We start from the raw sequence: 26,656 nt of genomic DNA, 5'->3' as shown, positions 1-26,656 counted from the left end.
TGTTACTTAGCTTCTCTAGGGTCATGGACTATAAGCATGCTATTTTTGTGTGTGTGTGTTACAGCTAGTATCCACTTATGAGTGAGTACATACCATGTTCATCTTTCTGGGGCTGGGTTACCTCACTTAGGATGATTTTTTCTAGTTCCATCCATTTCCAAGTTAATTTCAATATGTCGCGGGGTTTTTTTTTGTTTGTTTGTTTTGTTTTGTTTTTCTACTGTGTAGTACTCCATTGTGTAAATATATCACATTTTCTTTATCAATTCTTTGGTTGAGGGGCATCTACAGTGTTTCTAGGTTCTGGCTATTACAAATAATGCTGTGAACATAGTTTAATAAATGTCCTTGTAGTATAATTGAGCATCCTTTGGCATGAATAAATTGCAGATGTACCTGAAGAAAATAACAGCTGAAGTATGTAAAAATGTCAATATAGGCTATGGAATAAGAAATTAATAAAAACATAAATGCTGAAAAATTAAAATTGAAATCTTGGAAATAAAAAGCGCAATAAGTCAGCAAAAATCTCCATGGAAATCCTTACTAATTGACTAGATCAATTGAAAGTATACTATGAGGTAGATTTTGGAACATGCAGAAAATGGCAAAGATGAAGTAATAAATTATGAACAGATTATACATGATCTATGGGATACCATTAAATGACTCAATCTGCCAATTGTGGGCTTTGAAGAATGAGGAGAAAATCAGTCTAAAGGTACAGTAAATATACTAATAAAATCTTAGAGAAAATTTTCTAAAGTCTAAGGAAAGAAATTACCATGTAGATACACAAGGTGTTTGGGCCAATAAGTGATTAAGATCAGAAAATAAACTCCCAGAGAATGAATACTGAGAAAGGCATCAATGCAACAATGACAAAGTCATCTGAAATACAATGGCTGCCATGCCAGTTTATTACAATCAAGCATAAAGCTATGATCAACACATAAAAGAAGTCATTGACATTATGCCAGTACTACAAAATATGTATGTTGTGATCAAACATACTGAAGAAAAAGAAGAACACAAGTGCTAAAAATATAGTAAAGCATAAATACTGACTTTAAATTATACCATGGAGCCACAGTGACAAACACCTCAAGACACAGAGGTGAAACAGACACCTAAGTCATTAAAATAGAGTAGACTAGAACAGAACAGAACTCATGAATACAACTACATCCATGTGATTCTTGAAGAGAGTTTGAGAAAAGATTACCCCTTTGACTGATAGTGCTCTAAGGGTCATTCATAGACTAACAAATCTCAAAAGAAATAGAAATAGCCAATAAACATGAAAAATTTAAAATTATTGGTCTTAAAAATGAAAATCAAAATAACATTGAGATTCTTTCTCACCACTCAGAAGGACTGTCATATGAAAATTGAATATCAAATTCTGGTGAGGGTGTGAGAAAATGGAGTCACTGCTTATGTGGATATAAAGAAATTTAGTCACTATGGACAGCAATATGGAATTTCCTCAAAAACTAAAAATATGCTGGACAGGTGTAGTGCACAGTTGTTATTCAGGAGGCAGAGGCAGGTGGGATTCTGTAAATGTAGGGCCAGCCTGGTCTACAGAGCTATTTGAAGAACAGGACAGCCAATGCTACACAGAGAAACCCTGCCTTAAACAAAAGTAAAAATATACTAAAGCTGTAACAAAAGGATTCTAAGTCAATACATCACACGGTTCCTTAAACATAATCTGTTGCTTTTTAGTTGTTGTTGTTGGTGTGTATATGTGTGTATGTGTTATAAAATATGGAGTTTTATTCCATTGTAAGAAAGAATGAGGTATGTCATGTGCTGGAAAATGTATGCAACTTGGGATTGTCATCTTCTGTAATGCAAGATTCACAAAGACAAATACCTCTTTTTCTTCATTTATGGAATCTTAATTTCATATAGATACATAACATTACTAACATATATAACATATATACATATATATTTATAACATACTTACATGAAGGCAGAAGGCAGACTGGGGTTAAATGAAGGCAACTGAAAGATGGAGGGAAAGGATGAAGAAAGGGGAATAATGTGGATGAAGGTGGTCAAAGACCATGATGCCTGAAACATAACACTATGCACAATAAATATGTACCAATAAAAGAAAGAAAATCAAGAAAGGGGGAAAGAAAATAGTCAATAACATCACCAATCACACCTCTATCTTCTTTTTCTGCTGCTGTATTTCAAGTCCTACCTTTCTTTCCCAGCTTCTCCACCTTGCCAGTGACCTTTGTGTGTTTGTTTGTTCCTACACCAAGGAGCTGTTTAGACCCCATTAGTTTGGATGCTCTTAATTTCTCCTTGTGTCTTGTCATCTAAACACACTCAATTTGTTTTAATCACCTTGTTCTGCTCTCCTACACATGCAAACATTCCTAGAAGAGTCCTCATTCTCAGGCACTGATGCTAAGAATAAGGCGGGAGGAGAGCCAGGTACGTAGGAAAGGGCAAGGGACAGGGAAGGCGAGGAGAGCTGTCAGCAGCAGCTGGCTTGGGCTCTTTTCCAAGAAGTCTGTGGTATTCATGAGAAGATGCTGCCAGTTCTTTAGCTTTGCTGTTGAATTTAGTTTGGAGGCGCATTTGCAGTTTAGACATTTGAATCTCATGCTTCCCATAAGGCCTCTCAATTGCTGGATGGATCTGCTGCATCAACCTTAGTTGAAGTTGATTAAAAACAAAATATCACTTAGATTGAATATAATTTCTCTGAATCATTGTTGAAAATATAGATGAGTGTTCTGGGGGAACCCCCGGGCACTTCTGCACTGTGCAGAAGGACTAGAGCTTTTGGCACTGGGAAACTTCCAATTGTCAGTGTAGTCTCCTGTTCTATTGTGAAGAGCCACCAGCTCTACTCCTGCTTAGATTCAGTAACAGCTTGACTTGCTATATTACTGACAGAATGCTTCATTGGCACGTGTTATTGGCTACTGCTTTAGCTCACAGGTATTTCTTAGAGCATCTATCTCTCCTCAATCCTCACTGACATCCCTGCTCGTAAAGGTTTTGAGGATATTGTTTAGAACTCCTTAAAAGATCTATGAAAAAATTAGTAATTACTATTGATTGTTCATTTGAATTCATATTGTATATAATTGGGGCCATTGCTTCATGTAGGATTAGTATGTATTATTGCACCATAGTTTGTTAATAGGCCATAAGCAAGGTAATGAGCAGTGCTTCAATGTCAGCCTTGAAGGGTATATTGAATAAAGTAGTTTTTCACAAGTCAGCATTGGTCTGGATACTAATTAACATTTCAGTGTTGATTTGAAATATGGAATAGGGAGTAAGCTTATTAAATATGCAGATTACCCTTCATTGAGTAGGGGTGATTATTGACTTTAACCACACTTTAGGAATTTATGAGGACCTTGACAAATTAAGCAAGGTGATTATAAGTAAGATGAAGTTTAATGAGGACAAATAAGTGATGGTTTACTTTGTGTGTGTGTGTGTGTGTGTGTGTGTGTGTGTGTGTCTGTGTGTGTGAGAGAGAGTGTGTGTGTGAGAGTGTGTTTGTGTGTGTGTGTGTGTGTATGTGTGTGTGATATCTCAGAATTAGGGAATGAAGACAGTTTCAAAATGAACCATCCAATAACCACAAATTTGAGATATGGCATTATTATTTATCAAGAAATTTAGAGGTTACCTAGTAGCATAAAATTTTCCAAGCCCTTTAAAGATTACTGTGGCCTCTTTAATCACAGAGAAAACAATGGAGCAGCTAATAGATGCAGAAAGGTGGTCAATAGATTTGGGGGATAAGAACTAAAGGAATTTAGTTGTTAACTCAACAAGAGAAAAGCTTAAAGGGTGAAAGAAAAAAGTATTTATTACCTGAAGGAAAATCACGTGTGGGTAAGTGGCTAAGAGAAGAATGGCAGGCTTCCCTGAGACAGTTTGGGGTACAGATGAGACGGATTTGCCCGGAGTTCAGTTTTATAAATCAAGTCAGTATTTCTGGCACCTCGAATCCAGTCATGCAGAGCCAGTGATAGCTCCTCATTGTCCTCTCATGTGATTCCTGAGGGATTTTTTCTTAACAGAAGTTAGTGTTAATCATCTCCTTGGAATGCATGGTAATTAAAGAAGTACTACATGGATTTTTAAGGATATAGAAGTTCAAAAATTCATTGTCCTTTTTTTGTACTCTGATGGATTATTTGAAGATATCATTTTAGTATAAATCAGCTGGTTAGCTGTCAATAGTGACATAATAAAAAGCTGGCCATACAAATTTGAAATAATTTTACAGTCATTCTTAATGTGTTGAGGTAAATATCATTTATTTTCTCATGATATATTATATAGGAAATGGGAGAACTAGGAGATTATTGACTTGATAGTACCCCAGGACCTATCTTAAGATAAAATATTCAGGCTGGTTTGGAATTCACTGTGTAGACTGGACTGGCCTTGAACTCACAGAGATACCCCTGCCTCTCCCTTCTCTGAGTACTGAGACTGAAGGCATGTGCCACCACACACAGTCCATTTTTGTGTTTTCTGTTTTGTTTAGTTTTTGTTTTTAAACAGGTTCTTCCTCTATAGATCAGGTTGACTTAGACTCAAGGATACCCCGCCTTGGTTCCCCAAATGTTTGGATTTTAGATGTGTGTCACATACATAGGACAAGAATTTTTTTTTCAGAATATAAGATGAATTTATTTGTTTCTTTGTTTTTGCTTTATGCTTAATACTCTTAACAAATAGTGAACATTTCTGTTGCCCTCTGTCTGTCTATCACAGCCCATCTTATCCACTTGTGTGACTAAGCCTTTCAATTTGTGAGGGAAATGTATAACTGCCCATGTGCAGGCAATCTGCTCTCCTGTCTTGTCTAAGATATCCACCTTTCTCAAGTGCGTCTGTCTCCCACAGACTTCCAACTTACCTGTGCCTCCCTATCTAACCATGTGAAGAAAAGGGATGCCTAACAACTTTTCTGAGGAAAGTGGAAGGAAAGCTCTAAATATGTCAGCAATGGCTTCCGTGGTATTTGGGGGGTGGGGAGGGCAACTACTTCCTGAGGCCATAGTCCAGGAAACATTAGACCTAATAGAAGAAAGGATTTTCTTGTGTGTATTGATACATGCTTTTTCTGGACCAAGAACATTTGGAACTCTGACTCGTATTTAAGTAGTTCTTAAAACGAAATATCACTTGCTAACTTGGGCAGCACACACACCAAAATTGGAACAATAAGGAGAAGATTAACATGGACCCTGCACAAGGATGACATGCAAATTCATGAAGCATTCCATATTTTTAAATTGTGTTTTTCTAATGAGATACAAAAAAGGAATGGATTAAAAGGGGAAGAGAGGCGGGGAGGAGCTGGGGGCAATAGAGGTACGAAAAACTTTAATCAGAGTATATTGTATGAGAAAATAATCTATTTTCAGAAAAGGAACATGAGCAATAAATAAATAAATATCAAGTTGTCATTGGTAGTACATGCCTGTAATTCCAGCAGAGGTGAGGTGGAAGCAGCAGGAGAATCAGGAGTTTAAGATCAGGCCCCACTGGATAGCTTGGGCCACATGAAAATCTGCCTTATGGAGTAAAATAAAAAGTCGACCTAGAAGTGTTCAGAGCACAAGGAGTGGAGGCTCCTTTTGTCTAACGTCCTTTGTAGTAATGCATAGGGAGGAATTCTGGAAAAGATGAGTGCTTCAGGATACACATATAGAGAAGGATGGAAAAGGGACAGGGAGAGGAAGGCTAGATGGCTTAGCCACTTAGGACCTCTGCTAACCTTACTCATGGAGCTGTTCCCATGTCCCCCTTCTCCATCTTCTTCCTCTTTAGTCCTCACCTGGAATCTTGTACATCCTCATCTCTGTCCCGAAAGCTTTCCTCAGTAAATTCTCTCTGTGTCTACACACACACACACACACACACACACACACACACACACACACACACACCACATACATACACACACACATACACACCACACACACAGGCACAAAACCACAAACACACACACACACACACACACACACACACACACACACAGAGAGCATTACTATACTCAACCATTGCCTGCTATCATTCTAATTTACACTTTCGATTTTTCTTCTAAGGTTTCTTCTGTCTTTAGGCATGAAGGACCCAACAGCATGGAGAAGAATAAAGATAGCATTTCAGTGTGAGGAACAATGTTTCCATTAAAGATACCTTTGGTTAGACTCTCCATGAGTCACCCCATAACAGGTATTTTAAGCCAGTCAATTGACCTTCAAGTAGGCAGTCTTTTTTCCATTAAAATGATTTGCCTAAATCTTTTCAAAGCCAAATTGTGTTTTTTTTTTCCTACTGGACAATTTGTCTCTCTTGCTTCTCTCTCTCTCTCTCTCTCTCTCTCTCTCTCTCTCTCTCTCTCTCTCTCATCTCTCTCTCTCCTGCCCTCCCTCCCTTTCCTTCCCTCCCTCTCTCTCACTCTCACTCTCTCTCATTTTGGACTGAAAATAGATATTTATCATACAATATGTCCTGATTACAGTTTCCCTCCCCTACCTCCTGCAACATATTCTCCACATCTCCATCCATCCAACTCCATGACTTTTTTCTCTCTCTCCTTAGAAGCAAGCAAGCAAGTAAAAACAAATCAGAATTTAAAACAAATAAAGAAGAGGCATATGCATACAGACAAAAAAACCTTATAGAAACACAAAATCAGAAACAATAATCTATAAGGAATATAACAGTAATACTTAATAAACTGCTAAGAACAAAGCAAAATTACACAGAAATTCTACAAGAATACCATTGAATTAATTTGTGTTGGCCAATAGGCATGGGATGGATCTTATACCTATGTGTAGGTTGTATACCCCTTCACTCCATTGGAGGAAAGTCATTTTTCCTTTGTATGTGATTATCACAGGCAAATAGATTCTTGGTTAGAGATGGGAGCTTGAGTCCACTTCTTCCCTCAGTGCTTGGACCCCATCTGGCTTGAATGTGTGCAGGCCCTGGGTATGCTACCACATTCTCAATGAATTCATATGTGAGTCAATCCTTTTGTGCTGAAATACACATTTCCTTGGTGGCATTCACCCCCTCTGGCTCTTAAAATCTTTCTGCCTCCTATATAGATCCCTGAGTAGAAGCTTTTGATGAAGACAGCCCATTGAGGACTGTGTTCCAAAGTCTCTCAGTTCTTTGTACACTGTACAGATGTAGGCCTCTGTATTAGTTCCCATATGTTGCAAGAGGAAGCTTCTCTGATGATGGCTGAGTGAAACACTGATCTATGTGTATGGCATAGTGTTATTAAGAGTCATTTTATTGCTATTTTCCTTTAGTAAAACAAAAATAATTGCTTTCCCCTTGAACCCATGGCTTTTCTATTCTCAGGTTGTCAGCCACTTGGGCAATATCAGGCATGGTTCTACTTCATGGGGTGGGTCTTATAGCTAGAAAGTGACTGTTAACTCCCACCATGTGGGTGCCACTATTGCACCAGCATTTCATGTAATCAGGTCAACATTGTAGATTACAGGGTTTGTAGCTGGGATGGCGGTTACTTTTTTCTTCTGGTAGCACAGAGAATATCTTCCAGTACAATGAACACTAGTCAATAGGAGTGAAGACTATCGTTAGGCACCATCTTAACTTCTCCAAACCCATTGAGCTATGTTGTATTGTATTCCATAATGGGGCCTTTCCATCATTTTGTGGATAGCAACTAATAACCTTGGCAATAGCCTGAGATGCAGGCAGGTTTCTAAGGAGCCACTTTAGCAAACAATTTAATTGAAAGTAATCCTTTCCTGGCACTGAAAGTTTCATTTGGTAGTAAAAGATTAAGGACTTTGTCTCCCTCATTTGGTTACTCCATTTAGATTTCTTTCACAATGTATATTTTAAGAAGGTTCTACAGTCACAGGTTTATATATGACCGCCTCAAATGACTTTTCACGTTAGTTGTCCCCCAGATATTCTACTGCACACCCCCATCTTCCCTACCACTCACCATTTAATCCTTCTACTCCTGGTCCCCTACCTATCTCTCCACAGAATGTAATGTACTTACTCTTGTTTGGGATGTTTCTCCAATTCTCCTCAACTAAACCTAAACCCCTGTAATTAAACTGATTGTATTATGCCTATCTACAGATTAAACACTAACATCCACATATAAAAGAATACATACATATTTGTCTTTTGCAGACTGTATTACCTCCCTATGAATAAATGTTCCTGATTCTGTATATTTACCTAGGGATTTTATGATTTTGCCCACCTCCACTATCAGGGAACCAATATTCCATATGTAAACGTATTATTTTCATTATCCATTCATCAATTAATGCACATCTAGGCTGCTTCCAATTACTGGATATTATGGGAAGACCAGAAATGAACATGAATTAACACGTGTCTCTTAGAATAGGATGTGGAGTCCTTTGAGAATATAACCACTTAGTACAGCTGAATCTTAAGTTAGATCTATTCCCAGATTCCAGAGGAAAAGCCACACTGATTTCCTTCTCGACTGTAAGAGCTTGCACTCCTGCCAGCAATGGATGAGTGCTCCTCTTACTCCACAGCCTTGCTAACATGAGCTTTCGTTTATTTTATTGATCTTAGCCATTAAGATGAAATCTCAAAGTAGTTTTGATTTGCATTTTCCTTGATGACTAAAAATGTTAAATATTTCTCTGTTTCTCAAACATTTGTAGTTCATTTTTTGAGAATGCTCAGCTTAGTTCTGGACTTCATTTTTGAATTGAGTTATTTGTTTTCCTGATGTTCAGTTTGTTTTTCTAAGTTCATCGTATGTTTTAGATATTGACCCTTAATGGGTCTATGATTGGTAAAAATCTTTTTCTATTCTGCAGCTGGCTGCTTTGTCTGACTAATGACGTCCTTTGCTATGCAGAAACTTTTCAGTTTCATGAGGTCTCATTTATTAATTGTTGATCTTTGTGCCTGTGCTAACAGTGTTCTGTGAAAGTCTTTTCCTGTGTCTTTGGGTTCTTCAAGATTGTTTCTTATTTTCTATCAGATTGAGAGTATATGACCTTATGTTGAGGTCCTTGATATATTTGGAGTTTTGCATTGGGTGATAAATATGGAACTATATATATTTTTCTATATGTAGCCATCCAATGTGACCAGCTCCATGTTGTGAAGATACATTTTTCCTTGTTGTCAAGACCAGGAGTTTATAGGTGTGTAAATTTATGTCTTGTTGTTTAATTTCATTCAATTAGTCAATGACTCTGCTTTTATTCTAATACCATTCTGTTATTATCACTATAGTTCTGTAATACCATTTGATATCAGAGATATTGATACCTCCAATAGTTACTTTATCATTCAGGATTGATTTAGCTATCTTGGATTTCTTGTGTTTCCATATGAATCTGAACATTGTTGTTTTAATTTCTGTGAAGAATTGTTTTCAAATTTTGAAAAGAATTGCAGTGAATCTGTAGATTGCTTTTGATAGAATGGTCATTTTCACTATCTTAATCAACCAATTCATGAACATGGAAGATCATTCTATCTTCTAATATTTTCTTTAATTTCTTCAATGTCTTAAAATTTTTATTTATGAGTCTTTCACTTGCTTGGATAGAGTTATCCCTTGGTAATTCTTGAGACTATTTTGAAAAGCATTGATTTCCTGATTTTACTCTCAGTCTGTTCACCATTTGTATATAAGAAGGCTACTGATTTTTGTATTAATTATGTGTCCTGCTGCTTTACTAAGTGTATTACTTGGTAGTAAAAGTTTCCTGGTGTTTTTATGGTCTCTTGTATATAGTCATATTATCTGTCTATAATGATACTTTGACTTACTACTTTCCAGTTTTCATCCCCATGATCTCCTTCAATTCACTTATTACTCTATAAAAAAAAACTTACTGAATAAGTATGGGAAAAGTGGACATTCCTGTCTTTTTCTTGATTTTAGTGAAAATGCTTTGAATTTCTTTACATTTAGGTTGTGGACTTTCTCTATAATGCCTTTATAATACTGAGGTATATCCCTTGTATCCCTAGCCTCCCTAGAACTTTTATCATGATGGGTATTGGATTTTTTCAAAGGATTTTTCTGCATCTAATGTAATGAGCATGTGGTTTTTGTCTTTCATTCTATTTATGTGCTGGGTTATGTTTATTGATTTACATATCTTGAGCCATTGCTACATCTCTGGGATGAAGTCTACCTGATGATGGTAAATAATCTTTTTAATATGTTCTTGGCTTTGATTTGCTAGCATTTTATTGAGAATTCTGCATCTGTGCTTATAAGGGATATTGGTTTCTAGTTTTCTTTCTTTGATGGATTTTTGTGTGATTTTGGTGACAGTGTAATAGTGGACTCATAAAAGTAATTAGTTAACATTCTTTAAGTGTCTACCTTGTGAGATAATTAGAGATATGTTGGTGCTGATTCTTCTTTGAAGATCTAAAAGAATTCTGCCCTTACTCTATTTGGCTTTGAGCTTTGTTGTTATTGTTGGAAGAAAGGGTTTTAGTTAGTGTGTCTACTTTACCAGGAGTATGAGCTTGATTTAATTTTATATATCAGGAAATTTATCCATTTGTTTTGACTTTTATAGTTTGATGGAGTATAGGTTGATTCTTTAGATTTCTTATGTCTGTTGTTATGTTCCATTTTGTCTCTAATTTTATTAATTTGATTAATCTCTCTTTATATTTTTATTAATTTACTTAAGGTTTTATTAATGGTTTGGATTTTTCTCAAAGAACTACCTCTTAATTTCATTGATTTTTTTGAATTGTGTTTTTTTAGGAGAATTTGTTTTTGATTTTAGCTTTACTTTTGACTATTTCTTGCCATCTACTCTTTTTGAGTGTCATTTTTCTTTTCATTCTAGAGTTTTCAGGTGTACTATTAAGTTGCTAAGATATAGATTTCCTTTTTTCTTTTTTAAAGACACTTAGTGTTATAACTTTTCTTCTTAGAACTGTAATCCTTGTGTCTCATAGTTTTGTGAATGTTGTGTTTTCATTTTCATTCAATATTAAAGAGTTTTGAGAGTTTCTTTCCCATGTCTCTGATGATGAGGCTTAACTCTGCAGTTTTTGTATGACTTCCTAATTTTTTAGTTTCCAGTTTTCTTTCAGTTTGAGTTTTCATTGACAATTTTATTTCTACTTTCCTATCTTGAACTTTTCATTTTCAGTTTATTGTTTTTGAAAAATTTTATTAAAGGATTTATTCATACTTCTTTTTTGGTATTTGAATATATTCATAATTGCTATTTTGAAGTATTGGCTTATGCTTCAGCTATATCACATTTTTCAGGGCCTATGTTGTAGGGTTGCTGTGTTTGTGTGGAGGCACATTGCCTTGACTGTTAGTGTTTGTGTTTTTGCACTGGTGTCTAGGCATTTGGGGTTAGGATGCTTGAGGTTTTTCTAGGTGCTGATATCTGGCTTTGTCTTTATTGGATGGGTGCTCTCCTCATTGGTTCTGTTGACGTCTCTGGGGATCTTGTGATATATGGTTGGTGTGGGACAATGGTCTGTATTCTGTCAATTATATTTTAAATAAATGCCAATTGGTCAGTAACCAGGCAAGAAGTATAGGCAAGACAACCAGACAGGAAGTAGAGACAGGTCAATGAGAACAGGAGAATTCTGGGAAGAAGGAAGTCCTAGTCTGGAGTTGTACCAATCCACAGAAGAAGTAAGATGTGACTGCCTTGCTGAATAAGTTACCTAGCCACATGGCTAGCATAGACAAGAATAATAGGCTAATAAAAATTATAAGAGTTAATAAGTCTGAGCTACTAGGTTAATCAGTTTATAACTAATATAGACCTCTATGTGATTTCTTTGGGACTTAACGACTGCGGGAACCAGGCAGGACAGAAAACCTCGGACAACATATGGTAGCTGTGACTTGTTGGCTAGATAGTCCTTCTGCAGCCTGGGTTGGTGGTAGAAAAAATAGAGAAAAAAAATGACAAAAGGTTGAGAAGAGGTTTAGGAAAGAGCTAAGGGAATCCTAGCCATACCAAGATGTGGTATCCCCAAGCATTTGATTGTATTGTGGAAAGAGGGAATCTTGCAAATAGGTTAAGAAAGGCAAAGGTTGAGCTATAAAGACAGAGAAGAATATGCTAAGGGGAACTTGGGTATTCTGAGCCAAGAGTTTCCAGGGAATGGTCTTGAGGTGGGAGAAGGATTTTCCAAAAGCAGGTTCTTACAGACTGAAGGTAAAAATGGAGAAATTGTAATGGAAGACAGAGAGGACAGGGTGGATCACCTACTTGAGTCACTGTCGGGTATAGCCATGGCACAGGATGACGGGTGTCCTATGTAGAAAGTGTTTCTAGGTATCTGCGGCCGAAACAAGAAATAGGAACAGGCTAGAAAGAAAGACTGAACGAGTTTACAGGGAAGATGAAACCTGAGTCTGCAGCAAGGTTCTTTGGAGTCCCCAGAGAATGGAGGTGGGATAGAGACGGACCTGCAAGTAGTCTCCTACAGGCAGAGGATGGCACTGGACAGACTGTAATGGAGCACAAGTCAGAGTCCGAAAACCACATTTTCCTTCTGACATGAAGGAGATTTTCATCCTGCTGTCTACTTTCCCTATCCTTCTAAAAACTAATTTCTGAGTTGGGGGAACCTCCCTGAGGAGGAGCTATTAAATGAGCAATGGGGCTACTAGAGAACATGGCCATTGGCCCTCCTACCAAGAAGAAAGGAGAAAGCCATTAGAGGGTGTTCATTTCCTGCTTCTGAAAGAAGAGCATGTGTGTTTCTCATCCTCCTAATGATCCAGGTATTCACCAGAATGGGAAAACAAAGTTGTATTATCTGTAATAATAGTAGATATTAACTGGTGGATGCTCCTTCCATTTCCTTATTTTAATCTCTTCTTTATTTATTAAAAACCACATGTACTTCCTATGATTCAACCATGTCATGTAACAGAGTGACTGAAAAGGTTTTCTCTTTCATCTTCCTCCTGACATTTCATCCAGAAGTCATGCAGCAAATAAGTCCTCTCTACATGGCCGCTCTTTACGAGCAGACACTCATTCCAGGTCTCCAAACTGCGGAAGTCACAGGCTATGCCCTCTGCTTCTCCAAATGACTTTCTCGGTGCTATTTGTTTGGATTTCCTTTTTTATTTTCTTGGCATCTGAGTTTATTTCACAGATGAAGCAAAATGTTCTGGCAAGATTCACTGGAGGCATTCTGACACTCCACAGCTAATTTTGTTACAGAGGAAATTCCCAAAAACTCACTCAGAAGTATAAACTCTACCTATTGAGTGGCTGGTAATGTAAATTGAATGTCTGATCATTTTAAGTAAAACTTTAATAGGAATTCTGACTTTCCACAGCAAAAGCAATGTTTTAGGAAGAAGAGATGAAAAAATAAGCCTGATTCATTACTGGCTGTTTTTCCAGACAGAACACTTCATATGAAACAGAAATTTGTATCGTCATAAAATAGTCAAAGAGGTGATATCTCATAAAATGCTGCCTGAATGTGAGTGTAATCCAGTGTTAGAAGCAGTGAGGTGCCAGTGCTGTATGACCTCAAAGGGAAAACTTCCACCAGGTCCAGTAAAGCAGCTTGGTCTATAAATACCTCGTAATGTGTGGAGAAGGAACAAACAGAGGCATGAATGAATGCAGTGTTGGCTTACACTATGAGTGTAGATGGGGCAAAAGACTGTTTCTGACAGGAACAAAAACAATAATCCAATTCTTGGGAAGTTCTTGCCAGCTAAAGCGTCTTAATAATTGCGCTAGGAACATAAGGTCTCACAGAAAATACTAATTAATGGCACAGTGGATGTGCCCTAAACTATACGCTGAGTCCTGTGGGTTAAAGTGGAGATGAACAAAAGATTTACAAATAACTGTCTAGGTAAAAATGACAAGGCAACTGGAAACAAAAAGACAAAGGTGATGAGAGGCTGTAAGATTTGGACAGTGTAAGGTACAGAACATAGTAACTGTTTAGAGGAAAGAGCAACACAGACAGAATGGCAACAAGAAGGAATCAGAGTTAGTGGAGAGCATCTAATTGCTAGAGAATGGGGGGGTAGCAATTACAGAAAGCATAAGAGGAAGCAACACAATAGTAATGGTACTAATAAAGTTGTTATCTCCAACCTCATAGTCAAGTACTTAGGAGCTAATCACTAAGAACAGTGCCTTATATGCAGTATCTAATTCAAAACTCCAATCACCTTCATACAGAAGCATCGTCTTTAATAGGAAAAGAATTGCATTTAGAAAAGTTTAAATAATTTGTTCACAGATTAAAACACAACTTAAAACATTATGTCTTTAAGCTTATTCTTCTGCAAAACAGGAAGCTGCCCAGTACCAGGCCCATGACCATATATCTCATGGAGCCTACATGGTCTCACCTCCTCCAGCTCATTTCCCAAACATCATCAGGATAGTCTTATTGTGAAAGATTTTTACTTCTTTCTTGGATCTGAGTAACACATTTCTATTGGGATTTTCCCTTGAAATTTGGGTCATTTTACATGCTGGAAAGTCTACCTCTGAACTCTAAGCATTAGACCTCCCGGCTGCTGCAACCAATGGACAGCAGTGGGTGAGAGGCAGGTACATTCTTTATGGGTCACTGGTGAGCCTTTCCAACTGTCACAGTGTAATCCAGAAGAGGAAACTCAGAGAGTATGGGCAGGGAGGCCTGTGATGGGCTGGGGATAAGTGTCATAGACCATATTTGTCTTTTTCCGCTGTCCTCCCTTTCCCTGAATTATCTAGTGCCAACCCTATTAGGCATGTTTCATATCTCCCTGCCCTGAAGAAATATCCCTTCTTATGCAGAAATTTGAATTGACTTATTCCATTCCATACAAAATAGGATTTGACTTACAATTCCCCAAAGCCAGGCTGGCAGCTCCTACCTGTCTATTGTTTGTGTATATTCCACACAAACAGCCTTTTTTTATTCAAAAAGATAGAGATGATCGGAAGGATGTGGCTAGAAACGTTTATGTAGGCAACATCTGTACTCTAAAGGAAGTCGTGTGAAAATGGAAGTAAAAGCTCTCTGCAAAGGAACAGGGCAATACATTGTAAATAAATAGTTAACAGTCTTGTGTTTTACAAATGTAACCATTCAGCACTGTATCTATTGTGACATGATTTTGTTAATGTCAAGTCATAGGACTTTTCCCAGAATTTGCTCTGGAGACATTGAAGAGCACTCACTCATTCAGAATTGAATGTAGGGGAGAAATCCAACATTACTTCTTTCTACCCAGATGCCTGAATCTGTTCTTCAGTAAAAAGTCAGCTTATCTCTCTGCTAGGAAACAAATCTGCAGAAAGAAATTCCTCCCACAGTGTAAAATGGGGCACTCTAGAGAGGAGCAATGCTGCCATCCTTCCTCCCACAAGAACCATAGCCAGCTTGGACTCTGGCCTCACTCAGGAGGCAGCTGTGCTCCTCTGCTTTATCCATTAGGAGACGGAGGCCCATGGGGCATCTACACATGCAGCTCCAAATCTACTTTTCTGCTTAAATGGCACAGCAGTTGCTTTCTGTTGTTTCTGATATCAAGCTACTGCCTGTACCAGAATTAATTTTAGATGTTTGAAGGGATTTTTAGTGTTCATCCTACTCATAGAAGGAATTTGAGTTATCCTAGATCCACTCAAATAATTAAAAATTATTTTCTCAGAACTGTCCTGAATAACAATCCTATTAGGCATGTTTCATCTCTCCCTGTCCTGAAGAAATGTAACATGCATGTTAAATAGCTAAATAAAGCATACCTATCTTCTCTTAATATTAAAGGTAGTCTGATAGGAGATCGGTAGGGGAGTTATAAAGAATGATGGTGAGCTGTTCAGAATAGATCAATTAGCAACGAAACTATTTTCTTCTTTTCTTTTATTTTCTTTTCTTTCTGTTTCTTTTCATTTCTTTTCTTTTCTTTTTCTTACCATTCTCTAACTACAGATGCACACCACTGTTTGAAGTCTGTGTGAATGAATTAGGGCACAAGGAGAAGAGGCATCAGACTTAATATTGTGTGAGCATGTGAGTTTTATGGAGGAAAGTAGAATCACAGTTTTCTCTGAAATACTGTTCCACCATTCTTTCTGTGGCTTTGGAAATATTGCCTACAGAGGCCAAAGACGGGGAGAGAGTAAGGGTGGTAGAGAGGATCCTTAGCCAAGGGGAATTTTTGTTGAGTGATGCTGAGAATATTTTGTGTTTTGATACATTAACTCAGGTATATATTTTTATTTTTTTCGGTTTTTTGAGACAGGGTTTCTCTGCAGCTTTAGAGCCTGTCCTGGAGCTAGCTCTTGTAGACCAGGCTGGTCTCGAACTCACAGAGATCCGCCTGCCTCTGCCTCCCAAGTAGGTATATATTTTTAATATATATGTAAATATATTATATATTTGTTTATAGATAATATAAATATTATATAATAAAGATGTAATATATATATACATATATATATATATATATTTCCCCAAGCTTTTGAATTTTAGATATAATAGTATGAGGATTTCAGCTTATGTAATAACTTATTCTCTTTCAGGGACTCATATCTGCTGTTCATACTCAAAGCTCATGTTACATTTTTTTGGGGGGGGGGGGTTCGAGACAGGGTTTCCCTGTAGTTTCTAGAGCCTGTCCTGGAACTAGCTCTTGTAGACCAGGCTGGCCTCGAACTCAAAGATCCGCCTGCCTCTGCCTCCCAAGTGCTGGGATTAAAGGCGTGTGTCACCACTGCCCGGCTTCATGTTACATTTTTAAAAGCCATTTACAATAGGCATTTCTGTCTGTGACGGCTACTCACACAGCCTATGATCCCATGATAAGCTCTCTGTGTTCTCTTCACTCCACTGCAATCACTAAATTTTTATCTCTTTTGGTATTATCTTGATGTATTATAATGGAACAATGCTGAATCAGACAAGCTCTAATATTTATTGCAGTCATTCTCAAGGAAAATGTATATGCTGAACTCGATATCAGAAGGAGGGAACAAAAACATACCTTTGTTCTAACTTATGAAATGATCTGCTATTTGAAACTTAAAGAATGTTGGAAATAAGGTGTCTCTCTTCTTATATTAATAACTTTATATAGGCAATATATTAAAATATTCTTTTACAAATTTATTGTATACAAAGCCATTTCTTTAAACCATTTGTAGTATAACTATATTCATGTTGTAAAGCTAATATTTAAAGTGAAGTTATATCACAGAATTTGATTATATTAACAATAAAATATGTCAGCATTTTATTTCAATTCCCTTTTCATGGAAGACTAAAAGGAAACTAATTTATCAGACAATTTTGTTTAGTGGGACTATTTAGGAAAGTGTTTCTACATTTAGATGTGGTATTTGACTGAGCACATTGCATTCAAACTGAAGGCCCCTGATAATGAGCATCAGCACGTGACCATTCTGTGCTAGTAGGGGTTCTAAGGAGCCTCCATTTATGTTGTCTCCATCCAGAGACCTTCAGGCTCCTGGGAAGCAGTGAGAAACTACCTGATTTTTATTTATAAAAGTTTGATGAATGATTCCTTCTCTTTTAGCCATACAGATATATTTTGCTTCGTCCTTCCTTGTACCCTTGATACTTTAGGGTAGCCTCAACTACAAATGGGAAGTATATTTTAATACAGCTTTACTCCCATTATTGAAATGAGTAAATGTAGGAGACTGCTCTTTTGTTTCCCAGCCATCCAGACACACATAATAACACAGAAACTATATTAATTACAACATTGTTTGGCTTATTAGCTCTAGCTTCTTATTAACTAATCCTTACATCTTAAATTAACCCATTTCTATTAATCTTTGTATCACCAGGTAAGGTTCTTTTTGCATGTCTGTCTCCTTTGGCAGCTACATGCCATCTCTCTGACTCTGCCTACTCTCTATATGTATCTCTTACATCCTTGCTATATTCTGCCCTGGTATTGGCCAAAGCAATTTCTTTATTAATCAATGATAATAAAACATATCCATAGCACACAGAGAAGAATACAACATTATCTCCCCTTTTTGTATAAATAAAAAGGAAGGTTTTAACTTTAACATAGTAAAATTACATATGCCAAAACAGGTTCAAGCAAGAATTACAATTACAATATTTAGTCAACTTTATCTGGCAAAATTAAAGAAAATATACTATCTTTGTCTTTGTGAGTCTAAAGTTTCATACCTAATTTATCTTTTATCATAACTAAAGAAAACTATAACTATCAAACTTCAACTCTTCAAAGACCCCAAAAGTATATAATATTACCTAAGTAAACAAGAAGTGCATTTTAAGCAACCTTGAAATCTCTAGAATTGACAGAAATATCTTGCTGCCTGGAGAGTCACCCAAAGTTCTTCTGTATCATTGAGGCATTCATCTTCAGCCTACAGGCCCATAGTATCTAGCAGAGTTTTCCATGAAGTGAAAAGTTTTAAGTATCACTTGCTGTCTTCTGTGTCCTGCAGAATGTCTGGCAGTTTCTTCTATGAAGCAGGAACCCTGAAGGACTGTCTCATCTTCATTCAGCAAGTTTATTTCAACAGTCATTTTTCTGTGGGTCCTGTATTCCAGCTCATACAGCATACCATCAAACAGTTCAGGAAAGAGCAATTTCTTGCCCAAATGACTAACAAACTCCATAAGGAGCCTCTTCCATGCCCATCATCCTTTTGAAGTAATTTGTCCTGGCAGAAGCAGACATGTCTCATTATTCAGAAAAGTCTAAGTTCTTAAAACATTTTAAATGCCATATTCTGTATCTTTAAAAGTGTTGAAGATTCTATCTAACTGATATATATTAATGTATATCTAGAAAATCTAACTAACATGATTATTAGTTTGACTATTATAAATGATTATTAATTAAAAATGTAATTTTAATTATATGTTACATTTTAAGTAAACTGTATAAATATAATAACTTAAACAAGAGCATAAATACATATATACAGTATAACAAAATCAGCCTTAAAGTTATATCAATGAACCAAGATCCATACCAATGCAAAGTATTCATCTCGATAAAAATATCTCTCTTTAAATGAAAAAAATATAAACAATCATTTTGGGAATTTGGGCATAGTTTTCTCCAAACTGCTTCCTGCTGTTTGTTGGGCAAAGTAGTTTTTGCAGTTCACAGAGACCTTTTGAAGGGTCATATTCCATTAAACCACATTAACCTGAAAGGAATCCATAGGTTCACATCTTCTGTGGAAACAAAAGCAAGACCTCTTTTCTAAAGTAACATATCCTTATATTCAAATTTTTAAGCCAAGATACCTTTAAAATACACATGTTAGTTAAGCTTAACAGCCTGTACAATGAAATGTCTCTCTGTACTTAGCTAATTCACAGTCAAAATATTCAAATAAAATACAATAATATATATAATCTAGACTCTGTGCATATTCCATTTTTACATGGCTTATTTTTATTACTCCTTTAACCTATGATAATCTGTACTCTTTTATATTACTTTTACCGTCTATTTGAAAGCTTTGTTTTATTTTTTAAAACCATTTACTTATTTTTATAACTATCTATACTCTTTTTTCTTCTCTCTCCCAAGCCTATGTACATTGATCCAACAGTGTGACCCAGTCAGAGGTCTTTTTCATCTGAGTCTATCTTTATTGTGTATGTGTAATCATTTTCTGACCTGGAGCGCTTTTTTTTAACCTACTCAGTGGGTGTGGCTAGGACCAACTCTGTGGCCCTGTCTGTTTACTCTGCCCAGTACAACATGTCAGAGGCATGTTCACTGCCCCAGTTCCAGGGACACATGGGTCTATGTCACCATTAAGCAATTAGTTGCAAGATGCTCATAAATCCCATTTAAGTGCAAGACTTCCGGAAAGAGTCAGAGTTTTGTGCTACCAGCATGAACCAGGAAGCAGGCTCTTAGAGAAGTTTTCTCAGGTTTTGCTGCTAAAACTGAATCAGAAAGACTTCTCTTAAAGGAGCTCCACCTCTGCTTGCCTCTAGCAAACAAAGCCCACCCCCCCAAAAAAAATGCTGCTACAAAGAAGTTGTGCTTAACTCTGTTCTTTTGTGTCTAGAATTCCTTCTCAGGTTTTATGTGGATGTAATGGCCTCACATTGGTGTGCCATTTTGTAGGAGACTGCTCTTTTATTTTTAGTCTCCCAGACCCAAATAAAAGACCAGACCAATACAGAAACTATATAAATTATAATATTGCTTGGTCTATGAGCTTAAGCTTCTTGTTAATTAACTCTTACATCTTAAATTAACTTATTTCTATTAATCTTTGTCATGCCAAAAGGCTGTGACTTACCAAATAAGGTTTTCTTCTGGCATTTGTCTCCTTTGGCAGCTACATGGCATGCCCTTAACTCTGCCTACATTATCTATGTATCCATTCAAGCCTGGCTATATTCTGACTTGCTAAAGGCTGAAGCAGCTTCTTTATTAACCAATGGTAATAAAACATATTCATAGCATACAGAGGGGAATTCCACATCAAATAAATGGCCTTCTTAAAACAGAAGTGCTATTGTCATAATATCCCCAAGACAGTTACATTATACTTCAGGAATCAATTGCTCTGAGTTGTGCCCTCCTACTGGCATTCTTTTTTCCATCTTTCTTTTTCCCTCAACTATTTACTTGTATTGTATTTTTAGTTTATTGTTTTATAAACAGTAGATATAGTTTATTGGTTACAGGAGATTCCAGAAAGTTCTTAAACAGAACTTTTTAAATTTATCATCTGTGCAACATATATGTAAAGTAAAATCAAATATTCTAAGAATGTTATAAAGTAGAAATCTAAAAATTTATATTAAAAGTATTCTTACAATAAACAGGATACATAATTTTTGTTTGAATCAATTTTCCGAATGCTGGAGACAAGTAAACCATAGGAGAACTCCAAGAACTCCATTCAATGCTAGCATTAGCTTTAAGGACCTTCAGGAAATCATTAGTTAACTCCATTTGAAAACACACCAAAAGGTCAGAGGTATAAATTACATGAGATTTATGGTGCATGCTTGTGAACCAAATGCCTTAGGCATTTATTCTTGTTTACAATACTGTATAATGTTTCAAACATTGTTTTCCCATTCCACAGTCTATAAGTTTGACACATGTCAAGATCAATTGTGAACAGTATGCCAAAGACATATATCACTTCTTAAATATTAATCATTAAAGTTGGGTACGCAAACAAATTAAATGAACCCCAATGGAGTACAGAGTGTATTGTGGGTTAGAAAGCTCAATCAACCCTAAAGGAGTAACTGAAGAAGAAAGATTGGAAAGAAAATTCTAGAGGGAGTTGGAGGAAGGCAGTGATGGTGATTGATGGATGGAATCAAATGATATTATGTAAGCAAACAGGTATAAATGAATAAATAAAAATACTTTATTAATTGTGAATTTTATGCAATATATTATAATCATTTTCATCTCAAACTTCCCCCCACAACTGTTAACTGCTCTCACATCCACCTTACCTTCCTATCCCTACAACCTCTAACTGCTCTCAGACAAACATTACCGCCCTACCCACACAATTTTGTGTTCTCTTTAAAATAACCATTTGGCTGCAGTTTGGGCTCTCTCTCTGTGTAATCCTAAGTGAGGGACTATTCACTGGAGCATGGCCAAAGTACCAGAAATCACACCCTTAAAGAAAACTGACTTTTTCTCTGAGTCTCTAAGAAGAAATCAACAGTCGATATTTCCTCATTTAGGGGTGGTAACTCATGAACCCTTTTCTACTTCATTCTAGAGCATTTTCTGGCCTAATCTTATGCAAGCAAGCACAGCTATCATGTGATCATCACTGAATCAGTCTTGCCTGGTTAGAAGACACAGTTTCACTTTAGTCCTACCCTACCCAACATTTGTTTTGTCCCTTCTTCCTCAATAGTCCCTGAGCCTTGTCGGGAGGGTGTGATACAGATGTAACTGAATACTCCCCTGACATTCGTTCCTAATACTTTTAATAGTTATGAATTCATTCATTAACAACCATTCATTACACAAAGAAACTTCTCTGCACTAATCTATTGGTAGAGAGATAAAAATTTAGAGACTAGTTTGGTGCATTTTCCATTTAGAAGAATGATAGTAGGCCTATGAACTCCCAGCCATGGATCCTTGGCAAGATTTATAGTAGAAGGCATGAGTTTACTCCTGTGGGGCAGGCCTTAAGCTCAAACAGAATGCAGGTGGTTGCCACCATAGCATTCTGGTCACTATTGAACAAATGAGCCTGTTTTGATGTGTTGGTTATGACAGTAGTTCACTGGGTAATAATGTTAATGAGTCCTCCGATTCCCAGTGGTCTGCAAAGTTTCTTCTAGTTCTGTGGAATCTAGGCATCGGGTAAGAAGCATCATAACTGATACAAGCTTGAGCTCTCTTAGTGTGGAGGAAAGCTATTGATTTGGATATGCTTATTTTGTAACCTGTCACTTTGTTGAAAGTGATCATGAACTCTGGAAGTTTCCTGGTGGAGTTCTTTTGTATTTCCTGTATATAAAATCATGTTGTCTGAAAACTGGGATAGTTTGACTTACTTCTTTCCTACTTACATAACCTTTCTTCCATTCCTTGTTTAATTGCTCAAGCACTATATTGAGTACTGAGTAATAGCATTGGAAGCATATACTATCACCTTGTTCCTGATTACACTGGAAATGCTTTGGGTTTCTATGCATTTAATGTGTTGGTGACCATGTTTTAGTCTTAGGTAACCTTTACTTTGTTCAGATATATTCCCTCCATACTTACTCTCTCTAGAGTTTTTATTATGAAGGATATTAGATTTTTTACATCAATTGAAATGATTGTATGATTTACATTTTGAGTTCATCTGTGGTTGATTATATTTGTTGATTTTTGTATATCAATTCATTCCTGAATTTCTGAAATGAAACCAACTTGATCATGGAGAATAATTTTTTGAATGTAATGTAGTTTGTAAGTACTTTATGGAGAATTTTTAAGTCCATATTCATCAAGGATATTGGCTGATAAATTCCTTCTTTGTTGCTGTTGTTGGATCATTGTCTCTTGTTCTTATGGTGATACTAACTTTCTAAAAATACTTTGTAACTGTTCCTTCCATTTCTAATTTATGAAATAATTTGAGGATTACTGGTGTTAATTTTTTTTCTTTGAACATCTTGTGGAATTCTGCACTGAACCCAAACCTTAAACTTTTGGCTTGTTTGTTTGAAGGTTGTTAATTATTGCTTCTTTCTCATTGATTGTTATAAATCTAAGTTATTTACATTGACTTGACTTTAATAGGTATTATACATCTTGAAATCCACTTACTTCTTTTATAATTTTCCAATTTAATGAAATATAACTTTTTTTCCAGTTTATTTATTTTTTTATTAAAAATTGCCATCTCCTCCCCTCCTCCTCCCCCTTCCCTCCCCTCCCCTCCACCCACACCCCCACTCCCTCCCTCTTGAGGCCAAACAGCCATCAGGGTTCTCTACACTATGTTGAGACCAAGGTCCTCCCAACTCCCCCCAGGTCCAGGAAGGTGAGCAACCGAACTGACAAGGCTCACACAGAGCCCGTCCATGTCGTAGAGACCAAGCCCATCGCCATTGTCCTTGGCTCCTTGGTCAGCCTCCACCATCAGCCACCCTCAGAGAGTCCGATTTGGTCGCATGTTCCATCAGTCCCATTCTGTAGTGCGGGGCTGTGGGCTGCTTTCCTGCAGCCCTGCTCCTGATCGCCGGCTAGCTTGTGCCCCCAAATAACGACACACAAATTGTATTCTTTTAAATACTGCCTGGCCCATTATTTCCAGCCTCTTACTCACTTCTTGATTAACCCATATCTAATAATCTGTGTAGCACCACGAAGTGGTGTCTTACCGGGAAGTTTCTAGCTTACGTCCATCTTGGGCTGGAGCTTCATCGCGTCTGTCTCCTCTCTCAGGAGAGGCACAGTAGTCTGTCTCACTTAGGAGAGGCGTGGCATCTTACTGATCCTTCTACCTCACTTCCTCTTCCTGTTCTGTCTACTCCGCCCACCTAAGGGCTGGCCAATCAAATGGGCCAGGCAGTTTCTTTATTAGCCAATGAGAGTCCTCCATCACCATTCCAAGTGGAATTGGTGGTTTCCCATTAGTTCTGTTCTGACTTTCTCATGATCTCTCTCGATCTGCTCCTCATCAGAACTTTGGGAGCTCAGTCCGGTGCTCCAATGTGGGGCTCTGTCTCTATCTCCATCCATCGCCAGGTGAAGGTTAAGGCTCACAGTGAGCCCGTCCATGCTGTAGAGTTCACATTCATTGCCGTTGTCCTTGGTTTCTCAGTCCTCCTCCACCGTCAGCCACATTCAGAGAGCCCGGTTTGGTCCCCTGTTCCATCAGTTCCATTCCAACTGGACTTGGTGGTCTCCCATTAGATCTGTCCCACCGTCTCCTCACGGTCCTGACTTCCTTGCTCATGATCTCCCTCCTTTTGCTCCTCATCGGGACCTTGGGAGCTCAGTCCGGTGCTCCTATGTGGGGCTCTGTCATTTTCTCCATCCAATGCCAGGTGAAGGTTCTATGGTGATATGCAGCATTATTTGTAATAGCCAGAACCTGGAAACAACCTAGATGCCCTTCAGTGGAAGAATGGTTGAAGAAAGTGTGGAATATATACATGCTAGAATACTACTCAGCGGTAAAAAACAATGACATCTTGAATTTTGCATGCAAATGGAGGGAAATAGAAAACTCCATCCTGAGTGAGGTAACCCAGGCCCAAAAAGATGAACATGGGATGTACTCACTTATAATTGGGTTCTAGCCATAAATAAAGGACATCGAGCCTATAATTCGTAAAAATCCTAGAGAAGCTATATAAGAAGGTGAACCCAAAGAAAAACATATAGTTATCCTCCTGGATACTGGAAGTAGACAAGATTGCCGGACAAAAAATGGGAACATAGGGGTGGGGTGGGATGGGGGGAGGGGGGATGGGGCGAAAAAAGTGTGAAGTGGAGGATGGGAAGAGCTTGGGGGAATAGGATGGTTGGGATATAGGAAGGGTGGATATGGGAACAAGGAATTATATATCTTACTTAAGGGAGCCATTCTAGGGTTGGCAGAGGCTTGACTCTAGAGGGGTTCCCAGGTGTCCAGGAAGACGCCCCAGCTAGGTCCTTGGGCAGCTGAGGAGAGGGTTCCAGAAATGGCCAGATCCTATTGCCATACTCATGAAATATAACTTTTTGAAGTACGTTCTCATGATTTTCTGAGTGTATTCATTATCTATTGTGATGTTTCCCTTTCAATCTCTAAATTTATTCTTTTGGGTCTTCTCTTTCTGTCATTTCAAAGGACAAAATCTGTTTTACTTCTTTTTATTTTTAAAATTTAAAAATTTTTATTTTCTAAATTTCAACCTTAATCTTTACTGTTTTTCTCCATGTACTGCTTTTGGGATTGTTTTGTTATTGTTTCTCTAATTTTTTATGACTCTCTATCAAGTTGTTTATTTGGGATCTCTCTGAATTTTTAATATGACCACTTATATCTATGAACTTCTTTCTTAAAATAATCTTTACTGTCTCTCACAGATTTTGATATGTTGTATTTATATTACCACATAATTCAAGGAACCTTGAAAAAAATCCTTCTTGACTTCTAAATGATCCATCATCACTCAATAGTAGGCAGTTTAATCTCCACGAGCTTATATATTTTATATGGTTTCTCTTGCTATTCACATCTAGTTTTTCATCTCACTGTAGTCAGAATACTACATTTCAGTTTTCCTGTTTGTTGAGATCTTCTTTTTATCCTATTATGTGAGCTATAAAAAAAAAAAAAAAAAAACAGTTCCCCAGTTCCATGGATGCTGAAGAAAAGGCACATTCTTCAGCATTTGGGTGCAATGTTCAATAGATGTCTGTTTGGTCCATTTGATCTATGATGTTATTTAATCCCAGTGTTTCTTCATTTATCTTTGTACAGTTGATCTGTCAAATGATGAGAGTGAGGTATTGAAGTCATTCACTATTATTTTGTTTGGGTTAATCTATGATTTTTAACATATGATTTTTAATCTTATGGTGTTTGTTTTAAGAAGTTGGATGAGCCTCTTAATTTTATATATATATATATATATATGTATGTATTTAGAATTATAATTTTCAATATAATTATGTATATTAATTGTGTATGTATTAATATGATATATAAATGTTGGATCAATCACTTCCTATGAGTATAAAATAACACTCTTTATCTCACCTGGTAAGAATGTCCACGGCAACAGTTACTAGAAACCCCTTCTACAAAATCCTTACCAATCCACCTTTTTAGATTTTTCTGACAAAAGTCTTTTATCTACATTTGCCTGATGAGAGATACCACTATAGTGGTGGAATATTATGGAAAAAGATGGGTTTTTGTTTCAGTCTTCTGAATATAGGGAATGTTGTTTGGTCCAGTGGTAGAAGGTATTTGTTCTGTTAAGTCTGAGAACTGCAAGGTGAAAATACCAAACCCACAATTGTCAAATTAAAACAAGATGCATTTTGGGGTGCACCTGGAACTGTACATCTTTCACTCTACATCTTAGTTTGAGAAAATAGCCACTGCTTGCCTCCTGG

General features: G+C 37.0%; 1 protein-coding gene and 1 non-coding gene across 4 annotated transcripts in view; both read left to right on the top strand.

Moving 5' to 3' along the window:
* Grid2 (glutamate ionotropic receptor delta type subunit 2) overlaps window positions 1-26,656 on the top strand; it is a 1,433,911-nt gene that overhangs the window by 1,162,784 nt on the left and 244,471 nt on the right. The window lies entirely within an intron of this gene.
* Window positions 5,194-5,300, top strand: LOC119808505. Its single transcript, XR_005284445.1, has one exon. It is a non-coding gene; the product is annotated as a U6 spliceosomal RNA (small nuclear RNA).

The sequence above is a fragment of the Arvicola amphibius genome, chromosome 2 (assembly GCF_903992535.2).
Source record: "Arvicola amphibius chromosome 2, mArvAmp1.2, whole genome shotgun sequence".
NCBI classification, from domain to species: Eukaryota; Metazoa; Chordata; class Mammalia; order Rodentia; family Cricetidae; genus Arvicola; species Arvicola amphibius.
This window is presented reverse-complemented; position numbering and strand designations above follow the sequence as displayed.